The following is a 20,474-nucleotide window of genomic DNA, read 5'->3' as shown; positions in this document are numbered from 1 at the left end:
AAGGTTATGTCCCCTGTCTGGAGACAAAAAGCAGAAAAACCCACTAACGCATTCAGTGCTGTGAAAATGTAATCCAGATATAATTCCCACTCGTAGGAGGAAAGTGAGCTGGCTGAAGATTCAACTCAACAAACAGTTTCCGAATTGAGGTCATCATTCTTTTAATGGCCCCATTGCTGGTCCTGCAGGGGATTGTACAAGGTAGCAGGTCAAAGTATGCTGCTGGATTTTCCTTACTGTGTTTGTGGGTCCTCTTGGTAAGTGAAGCCAGTGGGGAAGGATGCGCAGTGTGCCCCACGCATGCCCACAGATCTCCCGGGACGCCTGGGTATCCAGATCACTGGCACAGGGATGTTAAAAATGGGCCCCTCTGAAGCCACCTTGGAGAAACCTCTTCTGTAAGGGCTCTTTTGCCAGGGGGATAAATGATAGGGATGCTATGGGCCTATAAGGAGAAACCCAGAGTCCCTCAGCAAGGAACTAGATCAGCAGAATTCTCCAGAAGGGGGGAGAAACAGTCAAAAGGCTGTCTGTAGAGAAAGACAAGATTGATTATAAGGAATTAGTTCACATGGTTGTGTAGGTGAAGTCCCACAGTCTTCAGGTTGAGCGGCAAGTTCAAAGGCCATAAGGCAGTGTGGTAGTTTGAATAAGAAATGTCTCCGCAGACTTGGGCATTTGTGTGTTTGGTCCCCAGTTGGTGGCACTGTTTGGGGATGTTTCGGTGGTGCAGCCTTGCTGGAGGAAGTGCATCCCTGGACACAGGCTTTGAGATTCAAAGCCTGACACGACTTCCCATTCCCTCTGTATGCTTCACAATTGCATTTGAAGACGTGAGCTCTCAGCATCCAGTTCCTGTTACCATGCCTGCTTCTTGCTGTCATGCTTCCTGCCATGATTGACTCATCCCTCTGAAACCCTGAGTCCAAATAAACTCTTCCTCCTATAAATTTCCTTGACCACGGTGTTTAATCACAGCAAAAGAAAAGTGACAGTGATGAGCATAGGAAACACTCGTTCACTCCAGAAAATAGCAGCCTTTTGTTCTGTGCAATTGATGGGTGAGGTCCACCCACGGCAAGGAAGATCATCTGCTCTTCTCTGCCTACCAATTTAAATAATTATCTCTCCATAAACACACCTAGGATAATCCAGGCACCCCATGGCCCAATCAAGTACCCCAGGCCTCAAAAAAGAAGGGAAGAAAAGGTGGCCTCCAGGTCAGGAGGGAGATTGGTGCTCACTCTGAGCTGGAGAAGATGAAAACAGAGGTAACCTTGGGCTTGTGTATCGGGGGGCGAGAGAGCTCTACTGTATGAGTTCTTCCTAGGAGCCATGATGTGAAGGGCAGCCAGTTCTGTGGGGCCAGCAGTGCCCAGAACCATTAGCAGGCCTGACATTGGGCAATGGTCTCACTTCCAATACTGAGATGGAATGGGGCTACCCCCATCTGTGAGGCCCCTTGAGACGAGGCCATGTTTTTTCTGACCATCTCCCCTGCTGATTTCACTCTCACAGCTTTCTTGCTTAAGGTTGAGTCTGGAATCTATAAGTCAACTGTAAGGGAAGAAGGGGGAAGGTGAATTCAGAGAACTTCCCTATATCCCATTCCAGATAACACTACACACATATTATCTCATTTAGCAGAAGTGCCAGGGCCTGCCTATCACTGGTCACAATTATTCATAATAGGAACCACAGTCTAAATAACTGCCCCTCTGCCTTGTGGTTTTAATCACTTGAAGTGTTACTGGTTTAATTGGAACCTCCCTCAAAGACAGGAACCACTATCCTTCTCATCTCATAGACAACCACAAGACTTTCCAAAGTAGTGTCTTGCCTGGGCCCCACAGTCACAAGAGTCAGAACTAGGATTTGGACCTAAACAGCCTTTTGGAATTAACCACTCTATACCACTACATCCTAATATGAGGGAATCCTTCCTGTGGGGTGCCCTGGGTTTAGAGTTATATACTGGGCACCTGCTTTGGCCTGAGAAATTGCATAACAGCCTTCCCTCCTGGATCCCTCTGGAAATCTCATGTTCTATTTATTGGGAACATAGAACTTCCTAGGATAAAAGGACAGAAAACAGCCACCAACGTGGGGCTTAAGGGAGGCGGAAGCTGTATGGGCAGGAGTCAGGGCCCCTGACTTCAAAGAAGGCTTCTGTGATGATGGAGGCCAGAGGAGACGCTGTCTGAAGGGTCCTCTGGCCTTCCACACGCTACAGGCTGCCATGCCTTAATAAGCCCTGGAGTAACAGGGACCCTGTCTCTCACTTTGCCGCAGATACCAGCACCCTGACAGTATCCATCCCAACCGCCTTCTCAAGCAGGCCTTTTCCTGAAGAAAGATTAAGCCTGCTGAGCCCTCCTGTCCAGAATGACTGATGCATTTCAATTCTGAATTTAATTCTGTGGGTTGATCTGGGAGCCACAAGGAGATGGATTAGCAGCCCTGACATTCAGCTTCTAGTCTTTGGGAAAAGCAACATAAATTATTACCCACCAAACCCAGCCACTCAGCCCCAGTGGGTTTCTCCCTGTGACTCAGGTGGGGCTTGCAGGCAGTGACCACCTCACCCTCCATTTAGGGATACTTCTTTGAGCCTGGCAACATCATGAGGAGGGAACAAAAGCAGAGGAGAACGCAGCAGAAAGATGAGGATTGAAGCATGGCTTCCTGGGACAGGAGGTCTGGGGGCCCTTGCTGAACACCAATGAGTGCTGCTGGCACAATGGGCAGACTGTGCAAGCAGAGCTGTGTGAGCCATAGCACCCCAGAGGGACAGGATTAATGTGTGCATGGGAGTGGGGGAAAGTGGGGGAGAGGGAGGGAGGAGATGAAGAAAGGGGAAGAGAGGGAAGGAGAGAGAGTTATCTCTTTACCTCACACAGTTAAGGAAGCTGAATAGAGTGCATAGCCAGCTGGCTGGAGCCCAGGGAGATCAACACTACCCCAGTCAGATACTAGAGGCCTACTCTCTTAGTTTGCTTTCAATTGCTGTGATAAAGATCACGACCAAAAGCAACTTGGGAAGGAGAGGATTTATTTGGCTTACACATCCTGATCACGAGATCAGTGAGGGAAGCCCAGGAACACAAGGAACCTGGCAGGAGCCTGGAGGCAGGAACTGAAGCAGAAGCCATGCTCCCCTTGGCTTGCTCCCCGTGGGTTGCTCAGCCTGCTTTCTTGCTCAGCCTGCTTTCTTATACCACCAGAACCACCTGCCAAGGTATGGTACCACCCACGGTAACCTGGACCCTCCCACCTCAGTTATTAATCACGAAAATGTCCCCATAGGCCAATGTTATAGGGGTATTTTCTCAACAGAGGTTCCTTCTTCTCACATGACTCTATCTTGTGCTAAGCTAACAAAAAACTCAACCATAGCAACAACTGCGTACCAGGAGAGCCACAGAACAAAATCCAGAACACTGTTCCCAAATCCCAAGACTCAACAAGAGGTGGGTCAGATCCAGTCACAGTAAAGTCCAAACAGTAGGCTTGCCTATTGTTTCCAAGACTGCCAACCTTTGAGACCCACTCGGTCCTGGAAGGTACTGGAAGAGGCCAAACTGCATGAAGGAAGCCATCCGCTTTACTCTGGTTTAAGTATTAATTTTAGGCAAAACATATGCAAAGAAAAAGCCCGGAATGGTGTTTGATCACATATCTGGGCATTTAGTGGCCCAGCCAAGTTGATACACCAAGTCAGCCATCACAGGACCCAAGGTGGGAAAAGAGGGATACAGCATGAAAACACTTCAGTTCTATATCACAGGAGCCCCCCATGATAGCCTGAGGTTCATGCAGGTGCAGGGGCAGGTAGAGCAGTGAGGAGCCACTGGGAAGACCTGTGGGCAGAGGCCAGGGTGAGGGCATGCACAAAGGACAGACAGCCCAGGCTGTGAGTCATTGATTAATACACCCATCAGGGCTTTGTAGAGACTATAATCTTCTGTTTTCTATGCTGGTGAAGCTACTTGTCATGGTTTTGTCACAACTACCTCCCCACAGGCTCATTACCACCGTGATGTAAGAAGCCATGTGTTCCTGCTGCCATGAATTCCACTATACTTTCCCCTCCATAATGGGCTCAAACTTTGTCCCAAATAAATCTTCCCTGCCTTAAGTTCTTTGCCAGGTAGTTTGTCAGAACAATTATTAAAAGCAATGAATACATTACTTACACTGGTACTTCTTTGAGACAAACATTACAGACGCTCCATTCACGCAATCCTTGGAAGTCTTAGCAATTCATTCATAGGTAGTTTCCATTTTTTTTTCTGGCTTCCACTGCTTGAGAGGCCCTCTGTGTGAGGACTGTCACAAACACGTACAGGGTCATTCCTATCACACTGGTTGCTTGGAACTCTGGTCACACATCATTCCTGGGAACGTGGTCACAGCGGCTGCCTGCCCTCCACGGTGCTGTCGCCTCCTTCCATTGGCTGTTCTGGAGTGGCTGGCAGGTCTGTCATCATTCCCACTGCCTGTCCCCTCTAAGCCCTCATCTGCTGTGGCTTCTTTGCCATGACCGACTCTTCTGAGCTGCTGGGGACAGCGCTCTTGGCTGGTTTGTAGTCTGGTTGACTCACACTTTTTGCCATCTGGTGAGAGATTTCAGTATTTTAATGAGACATTGGCAATATGTTCCCAGTGGCTGACAAGCCTGCCTGAGTCACAGGGACCAAGGGGCACAGAAGGGGTCAGGAAAGAGAAATTCAAAGTAAAGGCTTTCTTTATACAACCTTAAGTGCCCAGTGAGGAACTCCAGGATGAACTGGGAAGAGAAGAGAATCTGGAAGTACAGATGTGCTTTAAACATCTGGACTCTATATTCTCAAGGACCCACTGGCAGAAATTAAGGGTAGATCACTGAAGATAGATTATTGATAGATAGATAGATAGATAGATAGATAGATAGATAGATAGATAGATAGACAGATAGATAGCTGCATGTACCCAAGCCAGGCCATCTGGAAGGCATTCCATACTTCCTTCCAATTTTTCATATTTCCCAAAAACTTATTTAAGGCATTAATTATCTCACATTTCACTTGAGACCAGTGGCATTCAACGGGTATGTCTTTGTCTCCCCATTCACCCCCCAGATGGAGTGTAGAGGCTGTACCAAACACAGGTATTGGCTGACTCACAAAGACAAAGGTCTTGCTTTCATGAGACCCAGCAAGGCTGGCATTAAAGAAATCTTCTCAACATATTATGCCTTAAAACACATGGGCAGTAAAAAATAACCCGTGGAGACTGTGACATGGGACCAACATCTCATTACTAAGTAAGCTGGGATACGAGGCTCACCAATATCCCCTTCATGGTCCAGTACTACACATGTGTTACTCCTATCTCAAGCCATCAACATTCAGGGTTCTGCTGCTGAAACTCCCTCGCTGGTTTGTCAGACGGAGTTGTGATGTCACCCAAAAAAAGCTAATGATGGTCTTCTATATTTACTGCTGCACTATGCATAATAGTTGAGGTATGGAACTAGCCCAGAGGTCCATTAACAGATGAAAGGAGAAAGAAAATGCAGTACATTTGCATGATGTGACTTTGCTTATCTGCAACAAAGAATTAGATCAAAACATTTGTAGGAAAATGGAGATCATTATGCTAGAGAAATAAAAGATCAGAAAGACATCAAGTTTTCTCTCATATGCAGAATATAGATTTAAATTTATATATATGTATGTATATACACACACAAATGTAAAACATGAACATTGAAAAAATTATGTGGGAGGGGAGGATGAAGTTTAAAGGTAGGGTGCAGAGAACGAGAGTCGTGACTTGAAAGCAGAAGGAAGGAGAACAGCAAGAGAGCAGCGGTAAGTTGGTGACGTTTCATCAATGCAGAGTGAGACCTAGAGCCTATCACCCAGAATGAGCCTGAGGCAAATACTCTGCAGGAACTACAAGGAGCCCAGCAGTGGTGGGGGTCCCCTTTCCTAAGTGCCAGACACGTGCCAGAAACCGAACCATGGTTCTGAGCCAGCTGAGCCTTCTGTAGTTGAGCATCATCCCTGATTCTTCACTCTACATCCTCACCCTTACCGCGTCTTGCTGGTGGACTGAGTACATGTCCCTGCTTCTGCCCCTGGGCTCAGCCTTGGGACTTGGTCTAGCCAATGGAATGTAAGTAAATAAGGTGCCCTAAGGGCTTGAAATGTGCTTGAGCCGTCGCTGGCATTGACTCTCTTCCGTGTCTCGTCATTGCTGTCAGAAGAGTCCTGGGCTATGTGAGACTCAACAAGTGGGCTTGAGTCCCCCAGACCTTCAGCCTGAAGTGGTGAGTAGTCTGGCCAAGATTCAGAAACTTCCCAAATGCTCATTCATTGCTGTGTGCTCCTGAGATAGGATGGTTGGTGGTTACACAGCCATTCCTGACCAATATACTTTGAAACACTGCCACTCTGAGAAGCAGGCATTCTTCTCTCACATCTGACAGCTGCAGACTTGGAGGCTTACATATTGGCCCGCATCATAAAATTAGTAAGTGGCATAGTTGGGATTTAGATCTAGCACACTCTGGAACTAATATCCCAAGTACGGGTTTTATTGCTGCTTCAGGAAAACCCCGCAATTAGGCACACACATGTGTCATGTAAATTTGGATGTGACGCAGTGACAACTGTCCCCTAGATCTCAGAGCTTCCCAGATGTACAGACTCAACCAACCCTGTCACAAACTTCCCAATGATGCCCTTTGCTTCATGTCTGGGAACATCCAGTACCCATTTAGCAGCATCACAGCAGTTTTTACTACATTACAATGAGATGAAAGTCAAGAGTAATTTTATCATAAAAACACAAGTGCATGCTGGGAAAGGGGGAAAAAGGAAGTGAAAGAAGTGGACTGTAATTTAGAGGCGAAAGTCCCAAAGAGAGCAAGATATGATTGTTATTTGCTGCAAGGGGCTGGTGTGGTGTCCTCACCCCGGCAAGAGATCTGGGGAGGGTGGGGGGTCAGGGATGGACAACTCAGTCCCCTGGGCAAATGAGCAGTGATGTGATCTTGGATGACTCAGGTAGGGGACTGGAGACTGAGTGCTCAGGGCCTGACCCATGTGCACTAAGCCATAACCCAAAGGAATCAGGCAAGTTCAAGGCTCCCTGGAGGTTTTTCCCCCCAAACATTTCCTGCTACCCGGGCTCCTGATCCTTTCTCCAGCCTGGGACAGGGATATAAGGTGACTGACCACAGGGACAGCCAGCAGCAAGGGAAGTTCTTTGTCCTTGAAGCCCCGGACAGCAGGAAGGGCTGCTCCCAAGTGGTATTATTTATCCCGATTGTGCTCAGTTGGGCAGAGAAGCCACTGATGGCTCCTTTATCTCTGCTTGCTGCAAACCCAGATAGATGGAGGGCTGCAGTGCTGGGTCACATTTAGCAATGGGTCACAAATAGGGAGATTTGGGAAGGCTGGGTTTTCATAGAGGCCATGTATGGGGAAAGAGCAGTCAGGGGAAGAGGAATTTGGGTTGAACTGTTTTGGATCCTGGCCTGGCCTCTTCTCTGCTCATGAATTGAAAGCCAGAAGGACCTTAAATTCTTCCTTTTTCTTTCTTTCTTTCTTTCTCCCCTCCCTGCTTCAGGCTGAGCTCCCAAGGGAGGCCTAGGGGACAGAACATCCCACACTCTTAGTAAGTGTCAGGTTGTCTCAGGTAGCATCTGCTGCTTACCCCCTCAGTGCTTCAAAGGAAAGACAAGGAAAATTAAGGACAAGTGTGTGGCTCACCACAAATGCACCAGACCTCAGCCTGCTGCCTCCCCAGTGCCAGTTCTGCCCAGGGTGGGTCGCCTCTCCCAGATTGGGTGGCTGGGTCACAGCTTTGCTATGTGTTTGTTTCTGAGCAGCCTGACTTCAGCCAGTGACTAAGCCTGGAAGCTGTAAAGCTTGGTCATAAACCTGTCAGTGAGGCTGTGGGCTGAGCCAGGATACTGACCCTGGGTGTCTTCCTCAGCAGGGCAGAACCCCCAGGTCCCACTCTTCCCAATACCCAAGCAGCCCCCCCGCCATGCACTGGGAGCCAGGTACATCCCAGGGTCTTCCCATGCAGCTGCAGCTGCTTCAGGTCGAAGGAGAGCCATTCTGTTCATCGAATCTGTCCTTTAGTCACAGTGGGCAGAGAGAGCTGACGGCAGGGATCAATGTATGAACATGAGCCAGGCAGGGTTCCAAGCCAGTCTCCACTGCTACTAGTCAACATGGCCTTGGGCGCCTCGACTACACCTCAGCTTACCAGCCCGAAAGGTAAGGACAGTGGTACTTTAGGACAAAAGGACAGTGTGAGCATTTCCTGAGGTCCTGAGGATGAGGGTGGATCCAGGTGGAGGTCTGTTGGATGAGCAGAGCACAAGCAAGAGCTGGGAATGGGAGAGGTCTTTCTCTGTGGGCAGATTCTTTTCTCAGCTTGTTGCCCTTCTCCCTCTCCTCCCTCCTCCTCCCCTTTCCTTCCCTCTTCCACTGTCCCCCCTCCCTCAATCCACCCTCTCTGTTTCAAACCTCCCCTTTCTTCCTCCACCCTCTCACCCCTGCTCTCTTCTTTGCAAACACTTGGGTCCGGAGAGAGGTCCAAGCCTGCCTCTGCTGTGTCGAGCCGGACCATCCTGTCCCCAGGAGAAAGAGTGGTGACCCAGGTGGCTGAGAGGGCTCGCTCTGGTCTAGCTACTGGTGACAAAAACAGGCACAGCTCCCCTGTATACAAGCACTGTCCTCGCTCTAGTGGCCCTGCTCCTGTGACCCTTCCCTCTGAGGCTAAAGCTGCCTTGAGTTCCAGCCAGGACCCAGGCATAAGACCCTCTGGTAGAAGAGGGAGGCCAGGAAGGAGGAACTGGCCTGGAATCCTCAACCTGCCAGAGCGACGTTTGGTTCAGGAGTGCCCAAAGTGTTTGGTCAAAATCCACATTCCCAGGCCAGGCAAGGGAACTGTCGGGAAACCTGAGGCAGGCTCTAGGGGTATGCATTTGGCAATCTCCATGTGACCTGCTTGGCCTTAACCACAAAGCTTCAAGAAGGAAGCTGGGGCATAGTTTGCTTAACAAAATCATACCAATCCTAGACTAGAAGAATAGATTGCATTTCATGTTTCTTCACCCATAACCTCTCACTTCTCCTTCCTTCTCATGGGTGAGCCTGAAACAAAAGCATTCAAAGCCAGAGATGGATGAAAGGTAGAGACATCTGTGGCACTTTCCCACCCAGCTCAGGATCAGGGCTCCAGGAGAGGTCCATGGTTCTTGCCAGATCATCTGCATACAATGAGTACATAAATCAGTCACCACCAAATTTTATCCTGCCCTGGTCCACCCATTACTGCAGAGGCTGGAGGCTGGTCTGAGCTTCAAGCAAGGATGGGGGGGGGGGAGGAGAATTGGGTACCTGACCTGCCTGAGTGACTGTGGCCCTGGAGCTGCCACCTATACTGCTAAGGGAGACCTGTATCCAAGGGCACAGAGAGACAGCTTTAGCTTCCATCTGGCACCCACAAGTGTAGCAGGCAAGGTATCCTCAGCATAGTCTTCCACTGGTTTAGAAAATGAAGTAACGGGCTGAAGAGGTGGCTCAATGGTTAAGAGCACTGGCTGCTCTTGCAGAGGACCTGGATTCAATTCCCAGCACACACATGGCAGCTCACAACTGTCTGTAACTCAGTTCCGGGAGACAGGACACCTCACACAGACATACATGCAGGCAAAACCTACTCTGGGAACCCAGAGCTCTCCCAGAAACTGTCTTTCAGCTGCATGAGGAAGCCCTTACCAGCTGCTCTGCCCCTGCCCCTCCCATTCCATTCCCTGCATTCCCCCTCCCTTCCTTAAATAGTAGCTTCCAAACCTTCAAGGAAGATGGGACCTTCAGCCCTACCTACAGCATGCTGTTGCTCTGGAGACTGCTCCTGATTCTTAGGCAGAGAATGGCACGGTACTTACTACCTGCTAGAGTTAGAAGCTTATGGGTGAAGTGAGTGTGGAAATGTCCTTGGCCACAGGAAACACAATTCAACCTTGTGGATTGTGGAACCTGAGAAGCTCCCCTTAGATATAGCTACTCAGGTGCAGCTGGGATCTGGACTTATGCACGGATAAGAAATTCAGGACCAGTCAGTGTGAAGCAAAGTTGGAATTTATTAGGTAAAGGAGAGTACACACTGGACAGATTCCAGTGTGGGCATTAATAGATGCACTTAAATGTCTCAGTACACCAAAGTGTCTCTGTAATTCATTGGTTTTAGCTACACTGTTCAAAGGTTTAAAGTTTAAATAAAAAAAAAAAAAAACGCTTTAAATTTAAGTAGAAACAAACTAGTTTGCTTGTTTCTCTTAAAGAATTTTCTTTTGCAAATGAAACTATAAAATCACTTTTCAGATGCATTTTTCAGGCTTATGATTGAGAAAGGAAAGCTGGCAAGATTAGAACTGAAGGGTTTAAGATATGTATTTTGGCATTAAGCATGGTTCAATAGCTGTTCTATTATTCTTGTTTGAGCTATTGCTCCTAGAATGGCTAGAGTCAGAGCCTGGACAGCCCAAACAGGGCTCAGCCATCCATTCAGAGTAAGCCCACTAAATAGATGAGTAATAGTGAAAAGCAGGTGTAAAGAGACTTATTTGGAGAGAGAGAGAGAGAGAGAGAGAGAGAGAGAGAGAGAGAGAGAGAGAATAAAAGTCCTATCACACAGAGAGAGAGAGAGAGAGAGAGAGAGAGAGAGAGAATAAAAGTCCTATCACACAGAGAGAGAGAGAGAGAGAGAGAGAGAGAGAGAGAGAGAGAGAATAAAAGTCCTATCACACACACACACACACACACACACACACACACACTAAAAGTCCTATCACAGAGAGAGACAGAGACAGAGAGACAGAGACAGAGACAGAGACAGAGAGAGAATAAAAGATTGCAAAATTAAAAGGGACTGCAACTGTAAAAAAACAAAAAAAACCAAACAGGCCAGGTGGTGGTGGCACAAGTCTTTAATCTCAGCACTCAGGGGTCAGAGGCAGGTGGATCTCTGTGAATTCCAGGCCAGCCTGGTTTACAGAGTGAGTTCCAGAATAACTAAGGGCTACACAGAGAAATTTTGTCTCAAAAAACATCACAAGTTACCATCTAAGGAAAAGGAAAGAATGTCATTGGAGATATTGTAGTCTGCCACAACCAAAACTGAAGACTAAATGTTTTGGGATGCTCCTTTTAAAAGAGTATTTTTCCATATACGGAATAGACTTCAATAAGAAGTACACAATAATTAATTCTCAAAAGTGATCAAGACGCAGTATTTTACCAAGACCCCAGAAAGCCTCCCTCATGCCCAAACAAGAAGCTTAGTTACAAAATGAAATGCCAGGTCTCTAACCTTCCTATCTCCGGTTGATAAATGAGAACTGAGAAGCATCAGTCTTTGGCCCTAGAGACACTGGGTGCTGCAGCCCAGGTTCTCTCTGGGGACCTTGTCTCCCAGTGAATAAACTGACCATAACATCAAACACCCTTGGAGAACACCTGACCCAGGAGGCCATCTCCATGGAATTAGTTGTGACTATGTGACATGGATGTCACTTCCTGGACATCTATGAGGAGACAGTCCCAAGAGAAGGATGTTGGCTTTTTAAACAGGAGGCATGATTTCTCTGCTATATCCCTGTGACCTGGTGTCCCTGTGTTTCTGGATCTGATTCTGGCTGGGACTGTGTAAGTCTCTTGAATTTGAGGTCATTTTACTACCAATCAGACCAGCTCTCCTTTAGCTGTGTGCTTAAACTTTTGCACAGGTAATAGCTGGACTAGCTTGGTGATACGGTTCTTGCGGCATCTGTATGAGGCCCTGGACAGAATCCCCAGTACAAGAGGGAAAGAAAGAGATGGGTGGTGGGGGAGAAGGGAGGGGGAAAGGTGTGGGGGAGGGCAGGGATGCAGAAGGAAGAGGAGGGAGAAGAAAGATAAATATTTTGCTCAGTTCAAGAAAGAAATCATGAAGAGGCAAGAAATGCCATTGCCCTGAAGCTTGAGCTAAGAGGACAGAGTTTGCTGGGAGCCCTCTGGGGAAATAAAGAGGAGAGCTTAGGTAGTCCAAGGTGTTTGCTGCCACCACCTCCAGAAGCCACTGGGGCCTGGCGTTCTGTACTCTCCCATTTCTCTTGCTTTGAAGGAAGCTGCTGGTGGGAGCAAGATATAAACGATGCTTGTTCCACAAGACCCTGCTGCCTGTTAACAATGCAAACACCGGTGGAAATTGGGCTTTTCTTATTCTGTCTCACTTTCAGCTGTCCTGCCTTAGGTTTCTCATCTGAAAAATGGAATAGCATTGAGATGACTCCAAGAAAAGTTGCAACCTACAACTGTGAAGCTCCACTTACAGACGCCACTTTCTCCCCTTGGAGACAGATCTCTACACTGTTAGGCACCAGCCATCCCCATGTGTATACCAGGTTAGTATCCAGCTTGCCACCCTCCTGCCTCTGCCTCCAGAGATCTGGAATCACAGATGTGCACCACTGAGCTTTCAATAGGGTCTTGCTATGCTACCGAGACTGGCCTTGAACTTTCCAAAATGCTCCTGCCTCCACCTCCAGAATGAAGAGATCAGAGGAGTGTGCCACTGTGACAGGCCTGACTTCTATTCTTTGGGACAGAAGCATCCCCTACTATATCAGAGCTGATTGCCCGTCAAGCTCTAAACACTGGATCCACAGAGCCCAACGCTGACTCCGACTTCTTTTTCCCTTGGATCTGGGCAGTGATCCTGCTGTGGCAGCCCTCGCTAAGACTTCTGGAACATTCCAGGCTGCAGCCCTCTCTAAGACTTCTGGAAGAGTCCAGGCTCTCTGTTTTACTTTCACGCTACCTCCTCCTCTCCCTTCAGTGCCCTCTTCGTACTGTGCCAGCCCCATATATATTTAGCTCTTTTAATCTTGTTTCATAAATCATTGCTGCATGTCAAGTCCCTGCAGTGCTGCCAAAGCATATCTAAAATACTTCCCTTCTGGCCAGTGCATCAAGGCCTGCCCGGCCTGCCGGAGCTGCCTCTTACCAGGACCGTCGATAAGGAGACGGCCAGAGCAGGCTCTGGCACAGGCTACAGCACTTCCAGCTCCTCTCTTTGAGAGCTGTTGAAACTGCACTGGATGATCTTGGAGGTTATTGACGTCACAGCTCTCCTATAAAAGTGTCACCTGATGGCTCTGGCTCCAGCATCAGCCTCTGAGCTAAAACCCGCATCTTGTACTTGCTGAGGATTTTGGCCAAGTTCCTTAAATTCTCTGTGCTTCAACATCTAAAAGATGGGAGTGGATGCTTGTTTCTTTGAGCATTAGATGAGATAATTTGTTTGTACATTAATATAACTCTCAGCACAGTGACTAGTACTTTGCAAATGTTCAACAGTTATTAGCTTGTTTGATTGGCTTTTCCTATGGTTCATCCACTTCATCCACTCTTTTCATTATCCTTATTTGCAAAACCTGGGTTCTTGTTCTTTGTTTTGTTTTGATTTTTTATTCTGGATGCCAATACACCCGGTTGAAAAAATAATAATGAAAACTTTTTCTGTCTTCTCTTCTAGCCAGAAGTCATCATGCAACATGGTTCTTGCCAAGGAGATGTCAGCTGGAGACTGAAAAGCTTTCAAAAGGGCACAGATTAGATTGCTGTAGCCAATCCACATCTCTTTTCCTCCCTTTCCTGGTCTAGAATGGGTATGTGATGTCTGGAGCTTCAGCAGCCATACCACACCACAAGTCCAATTTGAGATCGAGCGTCAGCCATGGGCTCAGGGACAGGAGGGACAGTGAGGGAGCCTGGATCTCTTCTCCCAGGCTGCACTGTGGGGCTGCCCTACCAAACCTGGACCACCTGCCTCTAGAATTCTTGTTGGCAAATAAATGAATAACTAAACCCCTTAACTCTTCTTTTCTCAGGTTCCTATTGCTAGCGTCTTCTGGATGAGTAACATGATAGGGAAGCGCTTTGAAGAGCAGAGAGGTTCCAGGGAGCCACACTCAGACTGGGGATCAATGGGGCAGGGGTAAAAAGCTTGCTGTCTCTCCTACCCCCACCTTTCCACTCAGTTTGCTTTAATGTGCTGTAGGGAAGAGAGGTGACCTAGTTAGGTTTTGTTTCAAGAACAGATTCTAAGCAAATAAATAAATACAAGTTTAGGAAAAGAGCCATTCTCGTCCAGCCTCCTCATTTTCCAGATGAGTGATCTGAAGCCCCAAAAGTAGCTTGCCTAGTCCACTCAGCCAGGCCCAGCCAACCGGAGCCAGGGCTGCTGATCTTCCCCTGGCCATGGTAAAGTACTGGAACAACCACAAAAAAAGCAGATGCAAAGAGCTCCCCATTGCTGCCCAACTTCCCAAGCCGGCAGCTCTGAGATGCTGGCTGCGGGAGGGCAGGCCTCTCCAGTGAGATTAATGAGGCTAGGCATGCCCCTTCAGGGCCTTCTGTGCCAGCCTGCCCTACTGCTGGGCCAGAGTTGGACCCACTTCCTCTTCTGGCCCTGCAGCAATTCATTAATTGCTTGTTTGTTTATTTAAAAGCACACACTGTGGATGTGTGGAGCAAAGGGGGTGGGGAGGCGAGTGCCTGGAGACATGGGGTTCTTTGTCCCAGAGCTTGTCTTTCTCCTTTGCAGGGGCTGGCTCAGCTGGTCGCTTCATCAATGCAAGATCAATGGCGGCTAAGTCACAGCTGTAAACACCACCTCATTCAAGGTCAATTAGAGAGCAACAGAGTGGTTTATGAAGGGGAGGGGAAATGCTGGGGGCTTTTATCATACAGTCTTCAGTAACTGTCAAGAGGCCCTGTCCTGTAGATCTGCCCTGCTAGGGCACAGTTGGTCAAATGGGTAAAAAATAAATGGCTGTGAGTGTAATCACCAGGTGCTATGGGCACTGAGAATATCTAATTCCAGGACTTCAGCTAGACACTCTTCATCATCCTTCCATGCCATTCCATCTGTCCAGCCTATCTGTCCATCTGTCTGGTTCGCTATCCATTATTGTTGTTGTTTTGGTTTTTAGAGACAGGGTCTCTCTATGCAGCTCTGACTGTCTGGAAGCTCACTCTGTAGACCAGGCTGGCCTCGAATTCAGAGATCCACCTGCCTCTGCCTCCTGAGTGCTGGGCTTAAAGTCGTCCACCACTATGACTGGCTTTTCTCCATCTGTTTCATAATCTACCCATTCTATTGTCCCATCAATTGCATTGACCTACCGATACATTTCACCCGTCTATTCTGTCCTACCCGTCTATCATATCAGTTTCTCTATCATTTCTATCCATTCAACCCACTCCATCCCATCCACCCATCCATTCCTCCATTTTGTTCATCCATTGCATCTGTCTATCTAGTCTATTCCAGCCCATCTATCTATCCAGTCTATTCATCCTTGCACCCAGCAATACCAACTAAGCACCTATTCAGCTGCTAGGCAAGGTCTCTGCACTTGGGGGAGTAGGAGGAGCAAGTACACACAACTGAGCATGTGACAGGACTGCTGCCAGCAGCCCAGGGGGCAGCCCAGGAGGAGGCTGCACACCCACCCACCAGCTTCCAGGGATAGCCAAGACCTGTAGTCTGATTTAGAGTGCTAACTTAAATCAGGTTCAGGACATGAGTCAAGTGCTTTCTATGGATTCTTCTACTTAACTCCTTCTGGAAACAGGCTTTCTTCCCATCCTTCTATCTTGCTCCCAACTTTGTATCCTTTTTGTTTTTTTAAATAATCCACTGAGTCAAATTTGTGCTACCCATATACTCATCAGTGGAGGGCCAGACACACCCTTATAAAACCTTAACTCTCCTTCCCTCAGAAGCCATCAGCAATTAACAGGTCCTCAGTTAGGAGTGGGAAGCTCATAAGTCCCTTCTCCTCCATGCTGAACACTGACTGGCTTGCCTTTCGGGAAACCTGAAAGGGCCCATTGGTGGGGAAGGCCAAAAAAACTCCCGAAGGACGAGGAAATAGCAGAACATAGGTGATGTGAGGGAGAAAAGTGGGATGATTGGGACAAAGGCAGGGGAAGCCATGAGGGGAGGAATAAGCAACAGCAAGAATGTTTGGAAAACCCATACGGAAATCTACCATTCCGCAAGCTTCACATATACTTATATGCATGTGAACAAGTTTAATTATGGCTACCCTATACAGGGAATAATGTAAATAATACTAATAGACTCACGTGCCTAATTCTATCATCTCAGGGGAGTCCCAGAGCCTCAGAGAGGACCACAGTTCTCCACTCCTGAGTTTAGCCCTGTGGAATTCATGTCAAGCTGTAGACCCCCAGAGCAGGAAGACAAATTTGCATTACTACAAGACACCAAATGTTTGATCATTTGCTGCAACAGCCCTGGGAAGTCTAATGAGTGAGATATTCCAAGTACAGGGATGAGAAGATGACCTGGGAGGACAGTGGCACAGCAGCCATCGTGTTTGGTGAATCTCCACACTGCTGCTAAGTCACTTTGAGGCTGCAGGAAGTCCCTTAACCCCCCTTCCAGCCATGGATTCACTGTGGAGAGGAAGTGTTGGTGTGGGTGACCTCTGGCGGCCTGCCAGCTCTGCCACTGACCACAGGTCCAACTCTCTGGCTTTTGAACTTGGGCTATTAGACAGTGTCAGGCAAATCCTACAAGCGCTGGGTTTTATCTGGTTTGTCAGAGAGGCCATGCTGTGGGGAGATGATAACCAAGGGAAGCCAGCTGCCTTCTGCAGAGGTGGAGCCTCGAGGGGATGCGAGATGCACCGATCTTGCCATGACCACAGGACATGTTTAAACAGTCTCACTCTGAAGCCAGGTGCTTGCTACCTAAGTGTGAGGCACTGAGTCAGTATTCCCAGCAACTGTGTCAAAACCACAGGTGTAACTCCAGTCCCAGGGGATTGGAGACCCTCTTCTGGCCTCCATGAGTACTGCATGCACAGGGGGCACAGACAAAACTCATACTCATAAAAATAAAATGAAAAAAATCAACAGAGTCCGACTGTTTAGGTGTGTGTAGACGTGCACATCCCTCATTATGTAACTGGAGGTCAGAAGACACCTTGAGGAAGTCACTTCTCTCCTACCATGTGTGTCCTAGGGACCAAACTCATGTCCTCAGCCATGGAAGCTTTTAGTGGCTGAGACATTCCTAACAAGTTTGATTTCAGTCCTCCTCAGCATTGACCTATGGAGCAGAATTCAAGGTGAAGGAGAAACTCTATGGCAACTCTAGGGCTGACCAAACTAATACTGCACTCCTTAAAGACCTTTGCAAAAGGTGAGACCTCAAAATGGTGTTAGTTACAAACAGCAGACTGTGGGTTAACTAGTTCATCAAGGTTCTGGTCAAGGGTCCTGATTTCAGTTGCTAGAAACCAGGTCTGGCCAACTGAATAAAAAAAAAAAAAAAAAAAAACATCAAAACCATAAAGAAAATACTGGAATGCTCATGGAATTCAACAGCTAGAGAGACAAGGCAAGGCCGCTGAAGTTAAAAGCGGTAACACAGTCATGTTTATACCACAGTAAATCTCAGTTAAGACATCGCTGTTGGAAATGCAGGCACTCCCCAACCTGGCAATTGCTCTGATAACTCAGCCGCTGCCACCCTGAATAACCTCTACCAGACTGGAAATCCCAGGTTACGTGCTGCCCCCTGCTGGCTGAATGTAAGCAGGCAGCCTTTCTTCTGATCCAGCTTCCTCAGTGATCTGGGGAGGAGGTTCCCCCCACACTTTCACCCACAGGATGTGGCAAGTGCCAAGGGGTTTCACATGCCAAATCCTCTTTAAAAGGTTGAAGGTTCCTTTCACTTTTCCCTGGGATGTTCTTACTTGCAAAGTTCTACTAGTTTTTTACTAGATGTTTGGATCTCTTAGTTTGTCACTTCCATACCCAAAGGGCTGGTTAGTAAGCCCTGGAACCAAGACTAGAACATAGACCTCCCAATTCCCCCTCACACGGTCATTCTACCCACTCTGCACTGTCTCGAAGATTGCAGCTGCCCTGTTCCAGTGTAGGACTAGGAGGCCAAGAGACCGGACTGTTGCCGTGACAACCAAGAAGCACAGCTTTATCCAAGACAGGATGAACTCCTTGGATTTTGATACTTCTCTGAGGAGGGGTGTGTAATCACTCTCAGTTAATCTTTATCCCTTTGTAAACATAACTTCGAGATGAAAACACGGATAACACAGCTAAACAAGCCTTTGCTGGGCTTGACCTCCCTGCGTGTTCTTTTGGAGAATATGATTGCCACAGAGACACGTCCCAAGGGACTTCTGTTTGAAATTTGCAGTGAGGGTCTCTGGGCAGCGACAGTCGGGGCGGGGGGGGGGGGGGAGCACAGTGTCTTTGGTGAGAGAATGAAGAGAAGGCAGGAGGGAGCCCAGGCAGCCAGTCCGGGTCTGGAGCTTCCAGAGACTTCATTATTGTGCAGCAGGCTGGCGCGGCCACACTGTGTCTCGACTGGACAGGGCAATTAACAGCTCCCCGAGATCCTAATGAGTAGTTTTCTTGAGGTTTAAGCTGCCTGCAGAGTTTCCCAAGGGAACTTGTTCCTGGAAGCCAGTTCCTCAGAAGTGGCCTCCGCTGGGTGCACCTAGTCCAAAGCTACTGGATTTGGCCAGCTGTTTGGAAGCTAGACTTCTAGGTCCAACACCAGCTTGTAATTGTATACAGTTCTATCTCCAACATTTCTATTGGGAACAGGCATCCCTTTCTGAGGGAGCTAGGAAGCCTTTTCTGAGATCCTCTCTCCTCAAAGATTTACCATGCTTTGTCCCCCACTCACCTGAGAATGAATACAGTCCTCAAGGTAGTGTTTATAACCGCCCACAACCCAAAACTGCCCTATACCAGAATCTGAGCCAACCTGACCATCTCTTGCAGAACTTCAATTTGAGACAAAGAGAAAAATCTGTTCCCGGGAAGTAGCAAGAAATGTGGAGCCAGGAGCTGAGAGACACCAACTCTGAAAGAAAGAGAAAAAGGTCTGCACTCGGCCACTTGCAAACATACAAAGCCCCCTCACCACATTCCTGTGACTTGAAACAGTCTGACCTGAAGGAACCCACACACATCTTCACATCTGCACAGTGGGTGACAGTGAGTTGCCATCTAGCTCATTCCAGACAGAGAGCTCCCCTTCGTCGTCATGTGAGATCCAACATAATTCAAAATGCATCTTCAAGCCTTTGTTTTCTTTTGTCTATGAAACAAAAGGGTTAAACTCTAGAAACAACACTTCCTCAAGAGGGATCAGTCTTCTCTAGAATTTCATTCTTTAGAGTTCCTAAGGGTAGCCAGAAAGACATGTTTCTTCCATCCTTAGAAGATAAAAGAGGGTATGGCTGGTCCCTGCAGCCTGAAGCCCACTCCTGACTTCTGCAGGAAGCTGCAGCGGCAGGGTTGCTTCTGAGGTGCTGTTTCCTGCGCCAATGGTTCTTGCTCCTCAAACCCTTCCTATCCCTAGCTGAGTAATCAGCTCCATCCCCACCTGCAGTACCATATGGTCTAGGATATGGACACTGGCTCAGATTCCTGGAGGTTCTGGGACAGCTTAGATAGCAAAGGTTACTTCCTTTCAATAAGGACAAGAGAGGATCACTCATGAATTTGGGGGTTGTCACTCTAGAAGAACAGTTCTCAATGAGAGGTGATTTCCCCACCCCCATGCAGGGAACACTGTCACTCTGTCATGATTAGTGGTTGGATGCTGCAATGTTCACTGGGTGGAGCCCTACAGATACTATGAACATTCTGCAAAGCACCCAGGATCACTTCTTCCATCCCAGCAAGGAATGGCCCAGCCCAAGTGCCGAAGTCCGAAGTTGAGAAGCCCAGCATTGGAAGGGCTCCTGTCATCATGACTTGGTTCCAATGACACCCAGTCTCTGAAACTTGGTTCAATAGGAGGAAAACTTGATTGACTCAACTTGAGTACTTAGCCACAGCCAGACCTATCGGGTATAGCCAGAAGGGACCAGTCATCTAATGTAGACTTGAGATGGGGGTCCCTTCTCTCCTATTTTGAATGTTCCTTTAAAAAATGACTTCTTGTGTTCCATGCAATGGGCCCCAAATCACTGGGGTCAAAGAACAAAGAGACTAGTCCCTGCTAGTCTGCTTCCCTACCCTGTTAGGTAGAGACATCTCCTGTCCTTTGGGTCACCATTAAATCTGGCATGTTTGGTTTCACCACATTTTTGCTTATTGGTTCAGATGTCTATCTCTCCCCAAAGACTATACCCTATGTGGATCAAAAGTGGGTCTTACGTAGCCCTACAAAAACCCAGGTCAATGTTCTGGTTCCACAACAGAATATTGCTACATGACAAACACCCCCAAAACTTAGTCATTTCCAACACCAGGCTTTACCCTTGATGACTGTATGAGGAGTCAGAATGTCCTACACCATCTTGTATCAGTGGCTTGGTGGTATTCAACTGGCGAAGAAGC

The 20,474-nt window shown here is 47.9% G+C and overlaps 2 long non-coding RNA genes across 3 annotated transcripts in view; one reads left to right on the top strand and one right to left on the bottom strand.

The window, feature by feature from the left end:
- The window catches only part of LOC121821209 (uncharacterized), a 74,528-nt gene extending 60,601 nt beyond the window's left edge, over positions 1-13,927 (top strand). Inside the window, exons 6-9 of the long non-coding RNA XR_013048416.1 lie at positions 6,251-6,316; positions 8,142-8,279; positions 12,290-12,454; positions 13,588-13,927. This is a non-coding gene — a long non-coding RNA (uncharacterized LOC121821209). The remainder of the gene's footprint in view (positions 1-6,250; positions 6,317-8,141; positions 8,280-12,289; positions 12,455-13,587) is intronic.
- LOC121824731 (uncharacterized) overlaps positions 1-20,474 on the bottom strand; it is a 59,471-nt gene that overhangs the window by 38,011 nt on the left and 986 nt on the right. Inside the window, exons 2-3 of one of the 2 annotated variants that reach the window (XR_013048418.1) lie at positions 19,077-19,224; positions 18,889-18,987 (exon numbers count right to left, since the gene is read on the bottom strand). This is a non-coding gene — a long non-coding RNA (uncharacterized LOC121824731). Of the gene's footprint in view, positions 1-18,888; positions 19,225-20,474 lie in introns of both variants that reach the window. The other variant, XR_013048417.1, reaches the window with a different exon arrangement.

The sequence above is a fragment of the Peromyscus maniculatus genome, chromosome 1 (genome assembly GCF_049852395.1).
Source record: "Peromyscus maniculatus bairdii isolate BWxNUB_F1_BW_parent chromosome 1, HU_Pman_BW_mat_3.1, whole genome shotgun sequence".
NCBI classification, from domain to species: domain Eukaryota; kingdom Metazoa; phylum Chordata; class Mammalia; order Rodentia; family Cricetidae; genus Peromyscus; species Peromyscus maniculatus.
The sequence above is the reverse complement of the archived record's forward strand: the minus strand, read 5'-3'. Positions and strand labels throughout refer to the sequence as shown.